This window comes from Suncus etruscus, chromosome 8 (genome assembly GCF_024139225.1).
Source record: "Suncus etruscus isolate mSunEtr1 chromosome 8, mSunEtr1.pri.cur, whole genome shotgun sequence".
Classification (NCBI taxonomy): Eukaryota; Metazoa; Chordata; class Mammalia; order Eulipotyphla; family Soricidae; genus Suncus; species Suncus etruscus.
The window spans coordinates 123,456,925-123,474,826 of record NC_064855.1 but is presented as its reverse complement, the minus strand read 5'-3'; positions in this window follow the sequence as shown (position 1 = coordinate 123,474,826).

The following is a 17,902-nucleotide window of genomic DNA, read 5'->3' as shown; positions in this document are numbered from 1 at the left end:
GGAAGACCAAAAAGTGTGATGTCTTAAAACTCTTACTTAATGGTGATGCAAACGTCTTCCTGCTCCCAGGCTGGAACTTCGAGAACAGAGGATTGATTGTATTGCAAGACAGTTGAATGTAAAATGCTCAGAGCTGCGAGCCTGCGTTTCGGGACGCCCGCACCTCCATGCCTGGGCGCAGTGGGAGAGCCACGTGGACATTCTGCCCCGGCGTGTATGCGGGGACATGGCTTGGCTTGTGCGGTGGCCTCCGCTCTCCCGAGCTGCAGGCTGGTTGGAGTGCAGTGACGTCTCTGAGCGGGCGGGATCCTGACCACTCGACAGTAGGTCTCTGGTTCCCTCAAACTCAGACAAGCAAGAGCAAGAGACTGATGTGAAACGAACGTTTCCTCTCTCCTGTACATTTCAAAAGAAAGGAAGGAAAAAAAAAGGCATATGCAATATATTTACCTTTTTCATTTAGTTTACAGAATGGAACCAAAATGTATAAATGTTATGTTTGCTAAACCTTCACACTGTATATTCTTGGGTCTTTGTACATTTTTTGCCTGACTTAAATTTAAAATATTTTTTGCTATCTAAACTTTAACAGTCATTGGACAGTGCTCTCTTTTGGGGGGGGGTCCCCATTGTTCCTCTCCACAGCATCAACCCTTTCTTGCTGCTGACCCAGCGCCCATTGCTTCTCCCGCTGTGTCCGCTGTGCGCCGAGAATCCCTGTACATAGCCCTGTGGTCCGGGTGCCCGGAGTAGCCATATGCAATAAAATAAAGAGGTTATTTATGAGACAAGCGGGCCTGCCGGCCTCTTCTTCCCACGTGGACCCCCATACCTCTGGAGATTTCCTATGGGCAGCAGTGGTACCCCTGGCAGAGACCCTGTGTCCAGGGGGGAACCCCAGGTTTGCTCTGGGTTCAGTGCTCGGAAGACGAGAAGTTGAGGCACAGCCCCCAAAAGGAAGGGGCTGTGTCTCCATCATTCAAGCGCTTACTCTGGAAGCTGGAAGAGAGTCCCCATGGCAGAAAAGGTTTCCAAGCTAAGTGAGGGATGAGAAAAAAGACTTTGCCCCCCTGAAAGCATCGCTTTGTGCTGACTGCTGTGCTTGGCACCGTGTTGGGTGCTGTACTTGGTACTGCGCTAGGTGCTGGATAGATGCGGTGGCTGCTGGCTTCTCTGTGCTTAGTGTGTGCAGTTGCTGTGTTGGTTGCTGGTTATTCTGGGTGCTGGAGGTGCTGAGCTGTGTTGGTGCTATATTAGGTGCTGTGCGGAGTGCTCTGGCTACTAAGATGGGTGCTGTGTGAATGAGCCTTTGGGTGTGGTGCTGAGAACTTTGTGGGAGTAGTGTGGGTGCTGTGTTGGTTGCTGGGTGTTATGCTAAGTGACGTGCTGAGTGTTGTGTGGGTGCTAGGCTGGGTGCTGAATACTGTGAAGGTGCTATGCGGGATGCTGTAGGTACTAGGACTAGGTTCTCAGTGCTTGGAGCCGAGAGCCCTGCGGCCAACCAGACAGTAGTTCACTGAGGCTCAGTGGCAGGTGGGAACCGTGTCAACCCTTCAAGGTCCAGTCCCGGCTCTGGGGTTGGGCCTAAGGGAAGTGGCACAGTGATACAGGAGGTGGGTGGGTGGGTAGGCAGCTCTGGTGCTTGTGTCTGTCTGTGCTGTGGGGCAAGTGGCAGTGGGATGGGCCGAGCACTGACGGCATCTGGGATGTGAGGGGGACGAGCCTGTGCAGAGAAGGCCCTGGGCTGGGGTGATGCCTTGCCCCGAGGCTGGCACTGGCAATGCCCAGGGCTGTAAGAGGGGCACTGGGTCTTGGGCGGAGGGGGCAGGACTGGGCAGAGGATCCCGTGTCCAGGAGCTCTGCAGAGATGGGGAGGAGAGTCCCAGGGCCTGAGTCAGGCAGATCCACCCCCATGCTATCATGTACGAAGGCCCCAGCCCACGGCAGTGCCCGAGCCCCTTACTGATCACCCCCCACCAGGGTCCTGCCTCCACATCCTGAAACAGGTCTCTGCATCAGCTCCAAGCAGGGTTGTGGGCAGGAGCATGGACCACAGCCTCCGCCCTCAGATACTCTGCACACAGCAGCCCCCACAATCGCCTACACCCCATTTCATTCCGGCCAAGTATGATGAGACCTTCCTTGCCCCCAGAGTGAGGCTTTGCCTCCTGGTGCTGGGAGGGAAGAGAAGAAGGCCCAGGGCTGATGCGATGTGTGTGTGAGTGCACATGTGTATCCGAACGAGAGTTTATAAGGGGCCGGAGCGATTGCACAAAGGTAGGGCACTTGCCTTACACATGGCTGACCTGGAATGGGCCCGGGTTTGATCCCTGGCGTCCCATATGGTCCCCCGATCCTGCCAGGGGCAATTTCTGAGCACAGAGCCAGGAAGAACACCTGAGTGCCACTGGGTGTGGCTCAAAAACCAAACCAACAAACAAAAATAAATTAAGAAAGAATGAAAGAAAATAGAGGGTGGAAGCCCAAGAGATAGCATGGAGGTAGAGCATTTGCCTTGCATGCAGAAGGATAGTGGTTCGAATCCCGGCATCCCACAGGGTCCCCCGAGTCAGCCAGGAGCGATATCTGAGCCAGGAGAAACCCCTGAGCGCTGCCGGGTGTGACCCAAAAGACTGTGTGTGTTCATGTGTGCAGTTCTCCATCTGTGCGTGTGTGAGCATGCAATGTGTGTTCGTTTGTGTGTGTAGGTTTGCATCTCTGCGCATGAGTGCGAAAGCACATGTGTGTGACTATGTGTGTGTTTACGTGTGTGCATCTGTGTGCCGTGTGCATCTGTGTGCCGTGTGCAGGGTGTAGTGTGTGTCTGCAAGAGGTGTCCGCCCCTCTTGGGCTCTGCTCTGTGCAGCCCCAGCCCAGTTTGGGGGCTCAGAGCCCGCAGCCCCCTCTTCCTCGTTTGTATATTTGGTGCATAGATGTGGCAGGAAGGTTCCCCCCCCCCCAATTCCTCCCTGAGTATGAACCTTGGGCCAGGGCAGAGCACGGGGAAATGCTGTGCCTTTGTGCCCAACCACCCCTTCGCCACCCCCCCACCCCCAGCCGCCGCAGGCATATTCTTGATGTGAGGAAAACACTTTAATTAATATGTAAAACAGCGACGGGAATAAAGGCTCATTTCCAAACCACGCTGCTCTCGGCTCTGAAGGCACCAGGATTCTGCCAGCCCTTCTGGGGGGCCGGTGCTCTTTCATCCTCCATGCCTGCCTGCCCTTCCCTCCCTCTGTTCTTTCCGGTACGGGCCCACTGGGAACCCCCCCATCTGAAGGACCCCCCAGGGATGCCTGGGGCAGGTCAAGGTTGGGGCCCATCTGTGAGGTTGGGGCCTGCCAGGCTAGCCTACTGCTGAGGGAGGGCCCCCAGGAAAAGGGGGCAGGACTGCAGCACGATCCCATACGTAACAGCCATGATGTGTTCTCAAGTGCATCATGTGTGTGTTTATGTGTTCAAGCATGCACAATCATCCCTGTGTGCGCTATGCATGTGTGTTTGTGCCTTTGCACAGACTGAAAGGTGCGTATACATGTCAGCGTCACCAGCATCCATCCCCTTGCAGTGGTGGCTGGCGCCTGGCCACCCGAGCAGACTGGGCTCTCTGATCAGTCATGCCCGCCAGCTACTACTCGGACCCAGCACTGCGGCCCCTCTGGGTGGCACCTGGAGGAGGCTTCCCTTTTAACTGCAGACTGGCTTCTTCTCCCATGCGACGTCTGTGGGGTTGCGCCTGGCTCCATACGCAGTTGCTCTGGGCGAAGGCAAAAGCCCCAGGCTGGAAGTTCTGTGGTGGTCTAGAAGGTCGCTTCTTTCAGGGATCTGGGAGCCCCCGAGCTGATAAGGACGAGGGAGCCCCCAAGCTGATAAGGCTGCTCCCCGCTCCCTCGAGGCTGGCGCTGCCGATGCTGGATAAACAGCTCCCACCCACGGGCTGTCCCCGGGCAGGCCTGGACCCACTTGGCAGGCAGTGAGGGAGGCCCTGAGGCTTGAGTGTGCTGGGGGGGGCTGCACACCAGGCTCTGCTCCTAGCTCGGGATACTGCACATTAGCTGGAACGTTCTGGGGGTGCTGGAGGCTCTTTGTGGGTCCTGGGAGGAGGCAGCACTGGGGGATCCCCCTTTGTGGACCTTTGGTGCAGCCTCCTGCTAGCCTGCACCTGAGCCAAGTGGCCCTCCAAGTCTGCAGAGGACGGACTCAGGAGTTGGGGCTTGCTGGGGAGTGTGGGGGCCATGCCCCTTTAAGGGTCTCTTAGGTCCACATCCAGGGAATTTTTTTCAGGGGTTGCACATGCCCCATTGCTCACCTGTGCCCACTCCAACCTCTAAGGATTCAAGATCATGCCCAGGTCATCCCACCCTACTCCCTGGCCTCTTTGCAAAGCAGACAGAAAAAGGCCCCCCCACTGGAAGTCCCTGACCATGGTCGCTGCCTCTCCCTCCCTCCACATCCACCTTGACCACCCGCTGTCTCTCTTGAAGCCCCAGGAGACAAAAGTGACCAGTGGTCAGCTCCAAGGCTGCTCAGAACAAGGGGGCTGCCCGGTGGGCACATGGCAGATGGAGGTGCCGGGCACTGTCCCCTCTGCCCCACAGGCTGGGGGCCCAGCTCAGCCACCCAGCATGGCCCCTAAGGGCAGCGTATATGCCTGTAGGCCCCTCATCACCACCTCCGCCAAAGGTGGGAGGGGATGCCTATTCATTGAGAAACATCTCAGGCAGGGGGACCACTGGAATGGAGCCCCTCCTGGACTGCAGAGGTACCACAGGCACAGGGCATTGGACAATAGGGTACCAAGGTGCTGGATAACAGGCAGGTCCCAAGTAAGAAGCATTGATGTGCAGGATACTCTGGGCTCACGCTGACTGCAGGGCCCCAGGAATGGGAAATGCCCTGCCCCGTCTCTGGGCATCTCCCACCCCAAGACCCTCCTCTGCCTTTTCAGCTGCCCTGGAGAGTCTGACAGCACAGAGAGAGGCGGACCCTGTGAGGTCTACACTGTGGGTCGTGGCTGGGAGATTTTGACACTGAGGTCAACACCACAGGCTGTGGCTTGGAGATTTTTACCCTGTGAAGCCCACACTGGACCATGGCCAGAGCTTCTGATACTCTGAGACCCGCACTGCAGCCCTGTGGAGTCCATATCGCAGTCTGTGCTGACCTCTCTAGGGACTCTCAGAAGAGTTTTCAGGATTTGGGGAAGAGGGTGTGTAGGTAAGGATTTGTTTTCAATTGGGAAATACTGCCCCCCCTTTTCTCTCTGTACTGAGTGGTGGAAGCCCCTGGACTTGCCTATTAGCTCTTGGAATTCGTTTTCTTTCTCTGGTTTTGAGGCCACCCCAGCAGTACTCAGGGGACCCTGTGCCCAGGGGCCATATGTGGTGGCACTCGGGTTCCAGGCAGTGCTGGGATCAAGCCCAGGTCCTGTCCACATGTGAAGTCTGTGACTCTCTCTGACCCCCCTTCCCCACCTGTATCTGAGCTCATCTTTTTTGCCTGTTAGAGGTCCCAGGGGCTGCATGTTCCCTTGAAGGGGAAAGCCATGAGCCCCCCCCCCCAAGATCTGTGTCTGCTGGTAAAGTGAGGCACGAAGGCCTCTATACACAGCCCAGGCTGAGGGACAGTCAACGGAGGTGCCAAGGACCATGTTGGCAGCTTCCCTGGGCCCGGCAGTGGCTGCAACTGCCCCTTTCTTCTCCTGAACAGAGTCCAGGCAGCTCCCCCATGGCACACAAGCCTCGGCCAACACTGGCACATTCTTTCCCGGGAACAGAGCGAGGCTGTCGGGCAGAGAGGCTGGGCGCGGGCATGGGACACACAAGGACGAGATCGTGTGAGGGAGAATTGTGCCCTGCAGCCTGGTCTCCAACTCCCAACCAGGATCAGCTGTGGTCGCGCCCGGGGTCAGCCGTGGTCAATGTCAGGGTCAGCCATGGTCAGTGTCTGAGATGAGCCATGATCACTGCCTGGAATCAGCCATGGTCAGTGTCTCCACGTGTGACTCATAGACAGTGGGTCTTCCAGATCTGCATTTTGTCTGCAGGGTCCCTGCTTCTCCCAAGAAGCCTTGCTGAGCCCCTTTTCAGGGGAGCCCTGAGCATCAGGGCCCCTCCTCACCTTTCTCTGTGTTTCTGAGCCCCTCAGAGTCCCACTGTCTGGACACCCCCAGCCTCAGAGGCTGAGCTCCTCTCTCAAATGTGCCTCCATCCTCTGGATGCTGGGACTGTTCATCTCGGACCCAGTGCTGTGGCCATTAGCCATTTCTGAAGCTTCCATCCATCAGTCCACCATCCATCTATTCATCTACCCATCCACCCATCATTCATCCATCCACCATCCATCCATCATCCACTATCCATCCACTCATCATTCACCATCGATCCATCATCTATCCTCCATCCATCCATCATTCTTCTCCTTCCATCCATTCATCTACCCATCCACTCATCCATCCATCCATTCATCATCTACTTATCCATCATCCATCCATTCACCATCTATTCTTTATCCATCCATCATCCCTCCATTCACCATCCATCATCCCTCCATTCATCACCCCTCCCCTTCCTTCTATCCATCTATTCATCCACCCACCCACCCATCCATTCATCCTCCATCCACCCATTCATCCAACGACACATTCATCTATCTGTCCATCCATCTACCCAGTCTTCTGTCCATCCATCCACTCAGTCTTCCATCAACTCTTCCATACATCTATCCACCCCCCACTCTCCATCCACTTACCCACCCATCCATCCACTAAACCACCCATCCATCTCTTTATCCATCCATCCATCCATCCATCCATCCATCCATCCATCCATCCATCCATCCATCTCTTTATCCATCCATCCATCCATCCATTCATCCATCCATCCATCCATCTATCCATCTATCAATCTATTCATCCATACATCCATCTCTCCATCCATCCATCCATCCATCCATCCATCCATCCATCCATCCATCCATCCATCCATCCATCCATCCATCCATCCATCCATCCATCTCTTTATCCATCCATCCATCCATCCATCCATCCATCCATCCATCCATCCATCCATCCATCCATCCATCTCTTTATCCATCCATCCATCCATCCATCCATCCATCCATCCATCTCTTTATCCATCCATCCATCCATCCATCCATCCATCCATCCATCCATCCATCCATCCATCCATCCATCTCTTTATCCATCCATCCATCCATCCATTCATCCATCCATCCATCCATCTATCCATCTATCAATCTATTCATCCATACATCCATCTCTCCATCCATCCATCCATCCATCCATCCATCCATCCATCCATCCATCCATCCATCCATCCATCCATCTCTTTATCCATCCATCCATCCATCCATCCATCCATCCATCCATCCATCCATCCATCCATCCATCCATCCATCCATCCATCCATCTCTTTATCCATCCATCCATCCATCCATCCATCCATCCATCCATCCATCCATCCATCCATCCATCCATTCATTGATCATCTACTCATCCATCATCCATCCATCCTCCATACTTCGTCAAATCATCACGCTCACTGCTGAGGTGCAGGCTTCAAACTGGGTGGTGAGCAGTTCAGATGTGAATGGACATGTGGACAGCGATGAGTGATTGTCCATGTGTGGCTTTGATCCTGTCACGTCTCTGGGATCTGACTGACCCCCGAGTCCCGTTCCCAACCCTTCAGCACCCCATGCCTCTGCCCGTACAGGCTCCTGTCGACCGATGGTGCTCCCTGAAGCATCATCCTTTACTCCTGGGGACCTAATGCCTTTACCCCCTCATCGTGCTCCTCTTTTCCAGTCTCTTCTCCAGGTACCCTCCAACTGCTTGATGCCCCAGGAAGTGAAGCTGGAGTGGAGGTTCGCCCCTGGGGAGCTCCTGCCTGCTTTGCACAGGACTTGCACCTCTTCTGGGCCCCCCTCCCCAGGCCCTTACCGCCTGCCGGCAGGATGCTTGCTGACTCCTCCTGTCCCCAGTCTCAAATGTCAACAGCGTCGTCAAAACAACAACCGTGTTGTCAGCTCCGCGTACGGTGTGGGGAGCATCAGATTAAGTCAGGGATCTCAGGTTTCCGGTCCCTATGCAGCAGAGAGGCTTGTCCGGGGAGAGGAGGAAGGTAATCACTTTAGCAAGCCATTCCCCCTCTCCAACTCCGCAGCAAATGTGTCTGTTATCGCTGGCGGCGGAGTTTGGGCTACGTGTGGGAAACCCATTTATGAATTGAGCACTGTGTGTGTGGCACAGGACTGAGCTCTGGTGCCAGCAGTCCTGCAGGCCTGCCTGGCCACCCCGTCTCCTGGGCCGTCCCTGAGCGCCTGTGGGCAGGAGGGATCCGAGAGCCGTGGCCTGATCCAGCGACTTTTTGAGAACTTTTCCAGATTGTTCTAACACTGGTTATTTTCTCCCAGATTTTCTGTGTGCACAGCAGGGTGACAGAGTGTTCTGAGCACCTCCATTTTGGGGATCACACAATGGTGTGGCCTTTCCTGTCACTCTGGATCCCTGGAGAGTCCAGGGGCTCTGTAGCCTGTCCATCCCTGTGACCCAGGAAGGTCTCTCAGAGCTGCTGTTGGTGATCAGCAGCCGGAGACTCTGCATCAAGTTCTTTCTCAGCAGAAAACATGCAGGTGGAGATGAGGTAGGGTTATGGGGTGGTGGTGAGGACCCCTTGAAGCTGACACCAGAATGAAGGCACAGAGCTGCCTAGCTGACTGGCGGGGTGACCCTCTCGGGGGACCGTGGTTTCCCATGGCCCAAGCCACACTGGGACCAGACAGCTGTGCCCTGGCCAGGGATGGATGTGACAGCCGGACAGCCATCCAGTGGGGTGGTGGAGACCCAGATGGCTGGGACATTCAGACTCCTTGGATCTGGTCTCTTTGAAGAGCACTTAAGCCCAGGACAGACACAAGGGTCCTGGCTTGGCCAATGGTGGCGATCAACGGGTAGTGGGGTGGCAGGACCAGCTGGAAGGTCAGCCTCAAGGCATGTGCCTCATGGCCCAAGGTCAGCATCTGTAGGATTCTGCAGATGAATCCGATGAAGCCGGTTTCTTTTTGTTGTTGTTGTTGTTTTTGTTTTTTGGGCCACACCCGGTGACACTCAGGAGTTACTCCTGGCTATACATACGCTCAGAAATAGCTCCTGTCTTGGGGACCATATGGGATGTTGGGGATTGAACCAGGATGCCAGGGGTCGAACCCAGGTCCATCCTGGGTCAGCCTTGTGCTGCGCTATCGCTTCGGCCCTGTTTCTGTTTTTGATTTTGGGCCACACCCAACAGCATTCAGGGGTTACTCTTGGCAGGCTCGGAGGACTGGGATGGGATGCTGGGAATAGAACCCAGGATAGTCACATGAAGGCAAATGCCCCTGAACTGTTTTCTTATTTCCCATATAACTGCTCAGTAATAGACTTCTCCAGCAAAAGGTTGAGTGGGAAAGAAGCATTAGGACCCCAAGTGACAGGAACCATCACTCCAACTAGTTATGCACCCCACCCCCTGCACCCAGAGTCATGTGGGGCCCCGGGAATATGGTCAGGCATATTCCCTCAGTGCTCCCCGATACTGAGGCAGGCACGGGTGCACAAGCCTGGCTTTCAGATCACAGCATACGGGGCATGGAAGGAGCAATGCTCTGCTGCCCCAAGTCCAGGCTCCCGGGGGGTTCCCCCAGACTGGTCATGGCACCCTAGGCTCTCTGTAGCTCCCCAAGACTTCCAGGGCTCCCAAGTGTCACCACGCCTGCTTCCCTGTGCTGCTGGCACCGGGCCTGGCTGCTGTTTGCTGAGCGGCCTCCGCCCACAGCTCAGCCTGTTTCCGGGCTCCAACCCCCCCAAGGGCCCCAGACTTTTCTGAATGGAGCTGGTTCGTGGGAGGCTCCGCTCCGCCTGCTCATCTGTTTCCTGTGCCGGCTGCTTCCTGGGGCCGAGGAGGGAAGAAGGAGTGGGAGGCGCCCTCTGCAGAGACTTAGCAGCTCGGGCCCAGCGCCAAGACCACGTCCAGCCCAGAAAGCTGATGCCCAGAGCCCCTTGGTCCTCCAGGCGCAATGCTCTGAGCTGCAGACCAAGCCATGCTGGGCACGGAAGATGGGCCTACAGGCTGGGGAAGGAAGGACAGTCGAGTCCTGGCTGAGCACGGTCCCCGGGAGGGTGGGGGAGCACACTGGAGCACTGGCTTGGGAGTCCCGGAGATTTGCTGGTCGAGACCCCCCTATGACATAGGCCCTCCCACGAGGCTCCTTACCTGCGGATTAACTGCTGGGCTCAAGCACAGAGTCAGGTGGCAGGTGAGGAAGACAGGAGAGACAGTGCAAGGGAGGCTCTGGCCTGGCATGTAGACACCCCGTCCCCCACATCTGATCCCCAGCACCATGGGTGGTTAGAGGCCAGGCTGGCCAGGAGTGAGTCCTGATTACAGAACCAGGAGGGAAGCCCTGAGTGAGTGAGTGAGAGAGAGAGAGAGAGAGAGACAGAGAGAGAGACAGAGAGAGACAGAGAGAGACACAGAGAGAGACAGAGAGAGACAGAGAGAGACAGAGAGAGACAGAGAGAGACAGAGACAGAGAGACAGAGAGAGACAGAGAGAGACAGGCAGGCAGGCAGACAGAGACAGAGAGACAGAGAGACAGAGAGAGACAGAGACAGAGAGACAGAGAGAGATAGAGAGAGACAGAGACAGAGAAAATGAGAGATAAAGCTATAGAGGGGAGAGAGAAGAAAAACAGAGAGCAGGGGCCAGAGTGATAGCACAGCTGAAGGCGTTTGCTTTGCATGCAGCTGACCTAGGACAGACCTGGGTTCAATCCCCAGCATCCCATATGGGTGCCCCGAGCCAGGATTTCTGAGCTCATAGCCAGGAGTAATCCTTGAACATCTTCGGGTGTGGCCCAAAACCCAAAAAAAGAAAAAAAGATAAAGAAAAAGAGAGCAGCTGGAGTGATAGCACAGCAGGGAGGGTATTTGCCTTGCACATGGCTGACCTGGGTTCAATCCCTGGGATCCCATATGGTCCCCTGAACCCACTAGTAGTGATTCCTGAGTGCTGAGCCAGTAAGTAACCATTGAATACTGCTGAATTTTGGTTTTTGGGCCACACCCGGCGGTGCTCAGGGGTGACTCCTGGCTGTCTGCTCAGAAATAGCTCCTGGCAGGCACGGGGGACCCTATGGGACACTGGGATTCGAACCAACCACCTTTGGTTCTGGATTGGCTGCTTGCAAGGCAAATGCCGCTGTGCTATCTCTCCAGGCCCTGAATGTGGATCTTCCCGGAGCTCTGTCTTCAGCCCTGCTGGGAGGACCCTGTTTTGGGGCCATGGAGGGTTCTGGAAGCCTCAGGAGGCTGAGGGAGGAGGCTGTATGGGCATCTCCTCCTTCGCGTCTGTCTTTCTGCTCCAATCAAGTTCCGGAACAATCTAGGACATCACAGAACTTTCATCACAGGAGCTTCCTTCTAAAAGCTCATCTTCTGCCCTAGCAGACTCTGGAAAGGGGGTACAGATCTCTGGGTGTTGTCTTAATATAAATGAATGAGTCCTATTGTTGGTGTGGGGTTGGGGAGGCCTTTCTGGGCTCGACTCGGCTCCCGCAGCCCCTATGGTCGGCGGGTCTGAGGGTAGCAGGGTGAAGACGGAGTGATTCACAAAGCAGTCAGATGAAGTTCCAGGAGTCAGCCAGCTTGATTTCACCGTCCCTACCGCCATGCACATCTCCTCACATGGCCTCTTCTACTAAGCCTTTTCCTAGCAGCTACTTCTCTGCTCCTCCTGGCTCTCTTAGCCTCTGTCTCCCTTTCAGCTGCTTTTACCAGGCTTCCTAACTGGCCTCCAGGCTGACCAACTCCCTTTGGTGATGTTCCTGCTGCTGCTGCTTCTTTGATGATACTGATTCTGATGCTGAATCTCTGATGATGGCTCTCCCTCGCTTCTCTCTCTAACTCTCCTTCTTCTCCCCTCTCCCCCCCCCCCAGACTCCTCTACCCGCCCATTCCAGGTGTGGGCAGTTCTGATCATTCAGGTGGGATAAATGAGGGGATACCCACAGTAAGGCACGCCCTTCTCCCACCAGGGAGTGCCCAGTTTCAGCTTTCTGTCCCCCAATGCTTTTTGGAAGAGTCCTGCCTGCCCAGAGTCTTTGGCCCAAGGATGATTTATCTGTGGCCTTTGAGTTCTCTCTCCTGAGAAGTACAGTCAGGGGCTGTTCACAGGGCAGCGGAGGTCGGGGACTGCAAAGGCCCAAGGCTGCCAGAGCCCTGTGCCGCAAGGCTCGAAGGGGCCCGTGGGACCCAGCTACTGCGTGGGGCCAAGAGCCCACCCAGGGATACCAACGGGTAGCAACTGCCCGCTGGGGACAGAGAGGGAAGAGAGGAAAGAGAAAGGAAGCACACTTTTTATTCTCCCTGGAGTCTGAGGCCTGCCACCAAGTCTGAAGCCTGCTGCTGCAAGGGGATTTCAGAGAGAGGGAGAAAGAGAGAGAGATGAAAATTCACCAGCCAGAGGTAAATGGGGTGGGAGACTGGGCTCAAAGAAGAAGGAGGAAGGAATAAATACCAAGTAGGCAGCATTTCTCAGTTCTCCATCCTTTATCTCTGGCCTCCTGTGGACCAGCAGGCACTACTCTGGTTACTATCCTGTGCCCCCCACAACAGTCCAAGTGCAGGACAGGGGTGTGTCCAAGGGGCATGTCCAAGTTCAACAGTCATTACAGTTGGGGGTACCCAAGGGGGGTGTCCAAGTTCACTTGGGGGTGCCAAGTGGGGGTATCCAAGGGATATGGCCAAGTCCATCTGCCGTACACTGGACCCCCTGGAAGGATCATGGGCGTATTCGTTAGAAACACCAGCCAGGGTCTTCGCTCATCTGCACGGACGCGTGAGCACAGCAGAGGAGCCACAGGATGAACCTGCTCTGCCCAGGCGGCCCCAGGCTGTCTCCAGCAGTAGGCCAGCGGCGGCCCAGCTCCATGCCCTGCCTCACTCACTGACCATCTCGTCCCCTCTGGCCTGCACTGGGACTTGTGGCTGCCAGCTTTGGGACCCTGTCCCGGGTCCTGTCACCCAGCCTGGAGACGTGGCCTTTCCCCCAGACCCGGCTCCTTCCCTGACCGACTTGCCAGCTCCTGGGAACGTTTCTTGGCCCTGTGGGCTGTGGGCCGGGGAGCTGGGCTGAGGCAGTGTACATGTGTGCGTCAGTGAGTGTGTGGTGTGTAAATGTGCACGGGTGTATGTATAGACATGAGTATACATGGATGACATTATGTGTGTGAGTATGTATACATTTGTGTATGTGAGTGTGTGTGTATGTGTATGTGAGCCTCCAGTATGAAGTGTGTTTCACAAACACACACACACATACACACACACACACACACACACACACACACACACACACATGTCTCCCTGTCCTGAGAGCAGCTGCAGGCTGGGGGGATGGAGGCAGGGATGGGGATGGTATCTGCTGGGAGCCCCCCACTGTGCCCACGTGCCTCTCACTGCTATGCTGGAATTTGCCTGATCTCCAGCCAGAAGCTGCAGGTGTGGAGCACCGAGGGCTCAGGTGTGAGGTACAGAAGGCTGCAGAGGTGTGGGGTCCAGAACTGCAGGGGTGCAGTGTAGATGACTGCAAGGGTGAGGTATAGAGGGCTCCAGTGTAGAGGGCCTCAGGGTACTAGACACAGGATGCTGGCTGTAAGGTGCTGGGTTCAGGGTGCTAAGTTGTAGGGTGCTGGCTACAGAGTGCTGAATGCAAGGTGCTTGCTGCAGGGGTGCTGGGTCCTGTGACCGTGTCCCCACGACTGCCCTGGCTGGCCCTGCCAAGAACAGGCCCATGACCACCTGCGGCTGTGCCCTGGGATGCCCTGGCCCGGCCCTGCCTTTTCCCCAGCCTGCTTGCCATGACCTTCCCCCTGGATTCCTGGTCTGGCCTGTGCAGCTGAGTGTGTGTGTGTGTGTGTGTGTGTGTGTGTGTGTGTGTGTGTGTTCGTGTGTGTGCGTGCAGTGGAGGCTTGTGCTTACCCTTGTCTGGAGCACCTGGGACAGTGCTCGGTCCCCAGAAGCTCAATGGGTCCTTTGGCAGGTGGGAAGAAATTCAGGGTTGCCTCCCCCCAAGTGACAGGCGTGGTGTTTTCTCTGGGCTCAGAACATTCCCGCGTGCCCAGAATTTCTGGGTCAATGTCCCAGCTCTGGCACTAGGCTGGCAGGACCCTCAGGGACAACAGCCCAGTATGGGGGGCTCTGGAACCCTGAGCTGGAGCCCCGAGTTGGAGTCCCGGAGTATCTATTTCCTGAAGACCCCCCCTTGGTGCCTTGACTATGGCTACTGCTGGAGGAAGGCGGTCAGCGCCCAGGGGCTTGGCTGTGTGCAGGGCTCAAGCTACCCCCACATAGTGGGGTGCACCGAGAGACCCCCCCCACCATTGCCTCTTGTCCCTGCCAGGTTGCAGGCATCAGAAGCAGAATTATACCCCAGCAAGAACCGGATCCACACACACCCCTGGCCCCACGGCTGGCTTGAGCTGACAGCTCAGAGGCATTTGGAGAAGTGTCAAAAGAGAAAGGAGGTGCGTTTCCCACGAACAAAAGCGCCCTCACCCTGTGGAAATGTCTAGAAGGAGCTGGCCTTCCTGCTGGGCCGCAAAGGGCTTGCACAGAAGCGCTCTGGGCTGTGTCCAGAAGTGCAGTGTCTCAGCTCCCTGGCTGCAGCCTAGGCTGGACCCACGTCCACCGCCAGAGATGCAGAGATGCAGAAAGAGCTGCTTGGGGCTTTTGCTCTCTCCACTCTCAGGGGCTGCTCTTCCTTTCCCAAGTGCAAAAACAAACAAACAAACAAACAAACAAACAAACAGATAAAAAAACAAAGAAAAACCAAACCAAACAGCCAACCGGCCCAACCAATAAGTTTAAAGATCACTCCCCAAATCAAACCAATCAAGTAAAGACTAAACAAAACAAAAACAAAACTCAACAGAAGCAAAAGCTCAGCAAGGAAGGGCGGCAGTATTGGTTCCTCATAGCAATCATTCATTCATTCCTCACAGTATTCATTTATTCTTTACAACCAAACTTCCCTCCCTCCCTCTCCCTCCTCCCTCCCTCCCTCCCTCCTTCCCTCCCTCCCTTCCCTTCCTTCCTTCCTTCCTTCCTTCCTTCCTTCCTTCCTTCCTTCCTTCCTTCCTTCCTTCCTTCCTTCCTTCCTTCCTTCCTTCCTTCCTTCCTTCCTTCCTTCCTTCCTTCCTTCCTCACAGCTTTCCTCAGTTTCTCCTGGGGAAACTTCTCAGCAGGGGACCCTGAGCCTTTCAATATCCTGGAAATTGTTAAGAAGGGGCTGGAGTGACTGACAGCACAGCAGGGAGGGCACTTGCCTTGCAAATGGCCAACCAGGGTTCCACCCTGGCATCCTATTCGCTTTTCAGAGTCCTCCAAGTATGCAGAGCCAGCAGTGACCCCTAAGCAATGCTGAGTGAGGTCCCCAAACCTACTCAACAAAAAAATCTGTGAAGAAGTTGTTAAGGTATTAGAGGCCCTTAGCAGTGTGGGAGGCTGGGGAGGGCTCTGCAGGGGAGAGGCCCCTGCTGCCTTCCCAGGTTCCCTTTCCATGAAACCCCTCCCCTCCCCAACTGCCCTTCCTACAGGACAGCCATTTTGCCTCTGGTTCCTGTCAATTGACATGGCCAGGAAATAAGTCTTGTCCGATCATGCCTTCCTGTGCTTAATTCTAAGTAGAGCCAAATTGATCTGAGGGGTGGGGCTCCTCTGATGGCCCCCAGGAACAATGTGTAGCCCAGGGGAGCTCCCTGCATGGAGTGCTAAGGGCCCAAGTGGGCACAGGTCGTGCCTTTGGAGCTGGCTCCGGCATCAGAGCCTCACCTGTCAGGTCTATGCAGGTCCACGACCCCTGCCTGCCCATTCACTGCCCACCATTGAGGCCCTTCTCCCAGTCCTACCGCCATATTTCACTCTCAGCAAATTGTGCTGTGCTGGCATCCACAGGCCTCCAGGTCGGCCTGAAACTCGGCTGCCCATGGGGTCAGAGAGGGTCATGGCCAAGCCTGCCCTGTCCCTTGTCCCCACTCCGGGGTCACCAGGCCGAAGCCAAGAGGCTTTCGTCGAAAAGCACCGCGTGTTTGTTTGGTCACATTCAGCCTGGTGCTGTGCCAGGCCTGCCAGGTGGACTGTGCCCGTGTGTTGCTGTTTGCTGCCAAGTCACCTCGAGCCTGGGACACAGCTCAGACCCTGGGGTGTTGGTTCTTGCCCAGCTCGGAGGTGGCATGAGGACAGGCACAGTGGAGTGAGCTGGCACCTAGTGCTGCCCGTGTGGGCCCGAACAGCTCCTCTGTGCCCGGCTAATCCTCCCGGCTCTCCGAGCTCTGGCGTCTGAGCTCGCTCTTCCTTGCTGGCATTTGTTGTGTACCAGGCTGGTGCCGTGGTCCTCTGGTTAGCACCCTGGGATGGCCATGCTTTTGTATGATGTCTGGAGCTGGACTGGGAAGGTACATGTCCTCAACACTGGTGCTGAGTCTAACTGGGTGCAAATACTCCAGCTCTAGAAAGTTCCAAGCAATAGAGGTAGCAGTAGGATGCATGTACAGGCTTTGCTGGGCCCCTAAGAGGGCTCTTGAGTGCTGTCCTGGGACCCCCGAGCACTGTCCAAAAGTCAGTCTACACACCCAGGAGCAGAACCCCCAGAATCAGTTAAACAGCACCATAGGTGGCCACATTGCCTTGAAAGAACCTCTGGGATTTTGTTTCTTTGGGTCACATCCGGTGGCTCTCAGGGGTTACTCTGGCTCAGAAATCACCTCTGGCAGGCTTGGGGGACCATATGGGATACTGAGAATAGAACCCAGGTCAGCGGTGTCAAGGCAAACACCCTACTGCTGTGCTATTGCTCAATCCCTCGAAATGGCCTCCGAAGAGTGTGTGCTCTGTGCCAGCCGGTCTTGAGGTTCCCCCCTCTGGCAACAGCACCTTCTCAGGGTCTCCCACCTCTAGGTGGGAAACTTGGCACCCTTACCTTGGAGTCACCATCATGCCCTCAGTCCCATTTCCTTCCTGGCCATCCTGGCATAACTTAAAAAGAGTGAGGCCGAGTCAGAGGTAAGAAGCAGAAACAAAGATCTCAGCCGAGCTGATGGTCGAGACAAACTGCACATGGCAGCTGCACCTCAGGTTCCTCCACTCCACACACAGTGGAAGAAAAGGCTGAAGGTTTGGGGGTTCTGTTTTGGGGCCACATCTGGTGAGCTCATGTTCTCCTGACCCAGGGATCACTCCTGGTAGAGCTAGGGGGACCCCATGGGATGCTGGGACAGAACCCGGGTCCGGCCACATGCAAGGGCAGTATCCTCCCCGCTCGAGCCCACTAGCTGCAGTTTTGATTGTAAGAATAAAATATGGGGCCACACGCATCTTCTGGATGCCTGGATGGAAGAGCTCCCAGGAAAGGCCGCACCTGTTGCCTCCATCAGGCTCTCTTTCTGTTTCTTTGCTGCTTTCCTGACTGCCCCTGGGGGGCCCAGGGCTTTTCCAGGCTCAGCACCGGGGATGCTCCCACCATCAGGGCTGGCGGCTCTGCTCTGGGGTGGGGCTGTGTTCAGGCATTAAAGTCTGTACCCCGCCAGCAGCCATGGCTAAATGCAAGAGGCAGGAGGCAGGAAAGCGGCGGTGGGCAGTGGACGGTGTACCGGGCAGCGACAGAGGGATGCTCCGAGTTCCCTGGAAATCACCAACAAGCGTGCCATTCGCTGTGGCTGGAGCTGGCCTGGCTCACAAACACCGTCTCTCGGCCCCGGGCTCGAAGGGAGCCTGCCAGGCCCAGTGAAGCCTTAATCGTGCCCAACTGGAAGCAGAGGCCGGGCCTCACTTCCTCCCGGG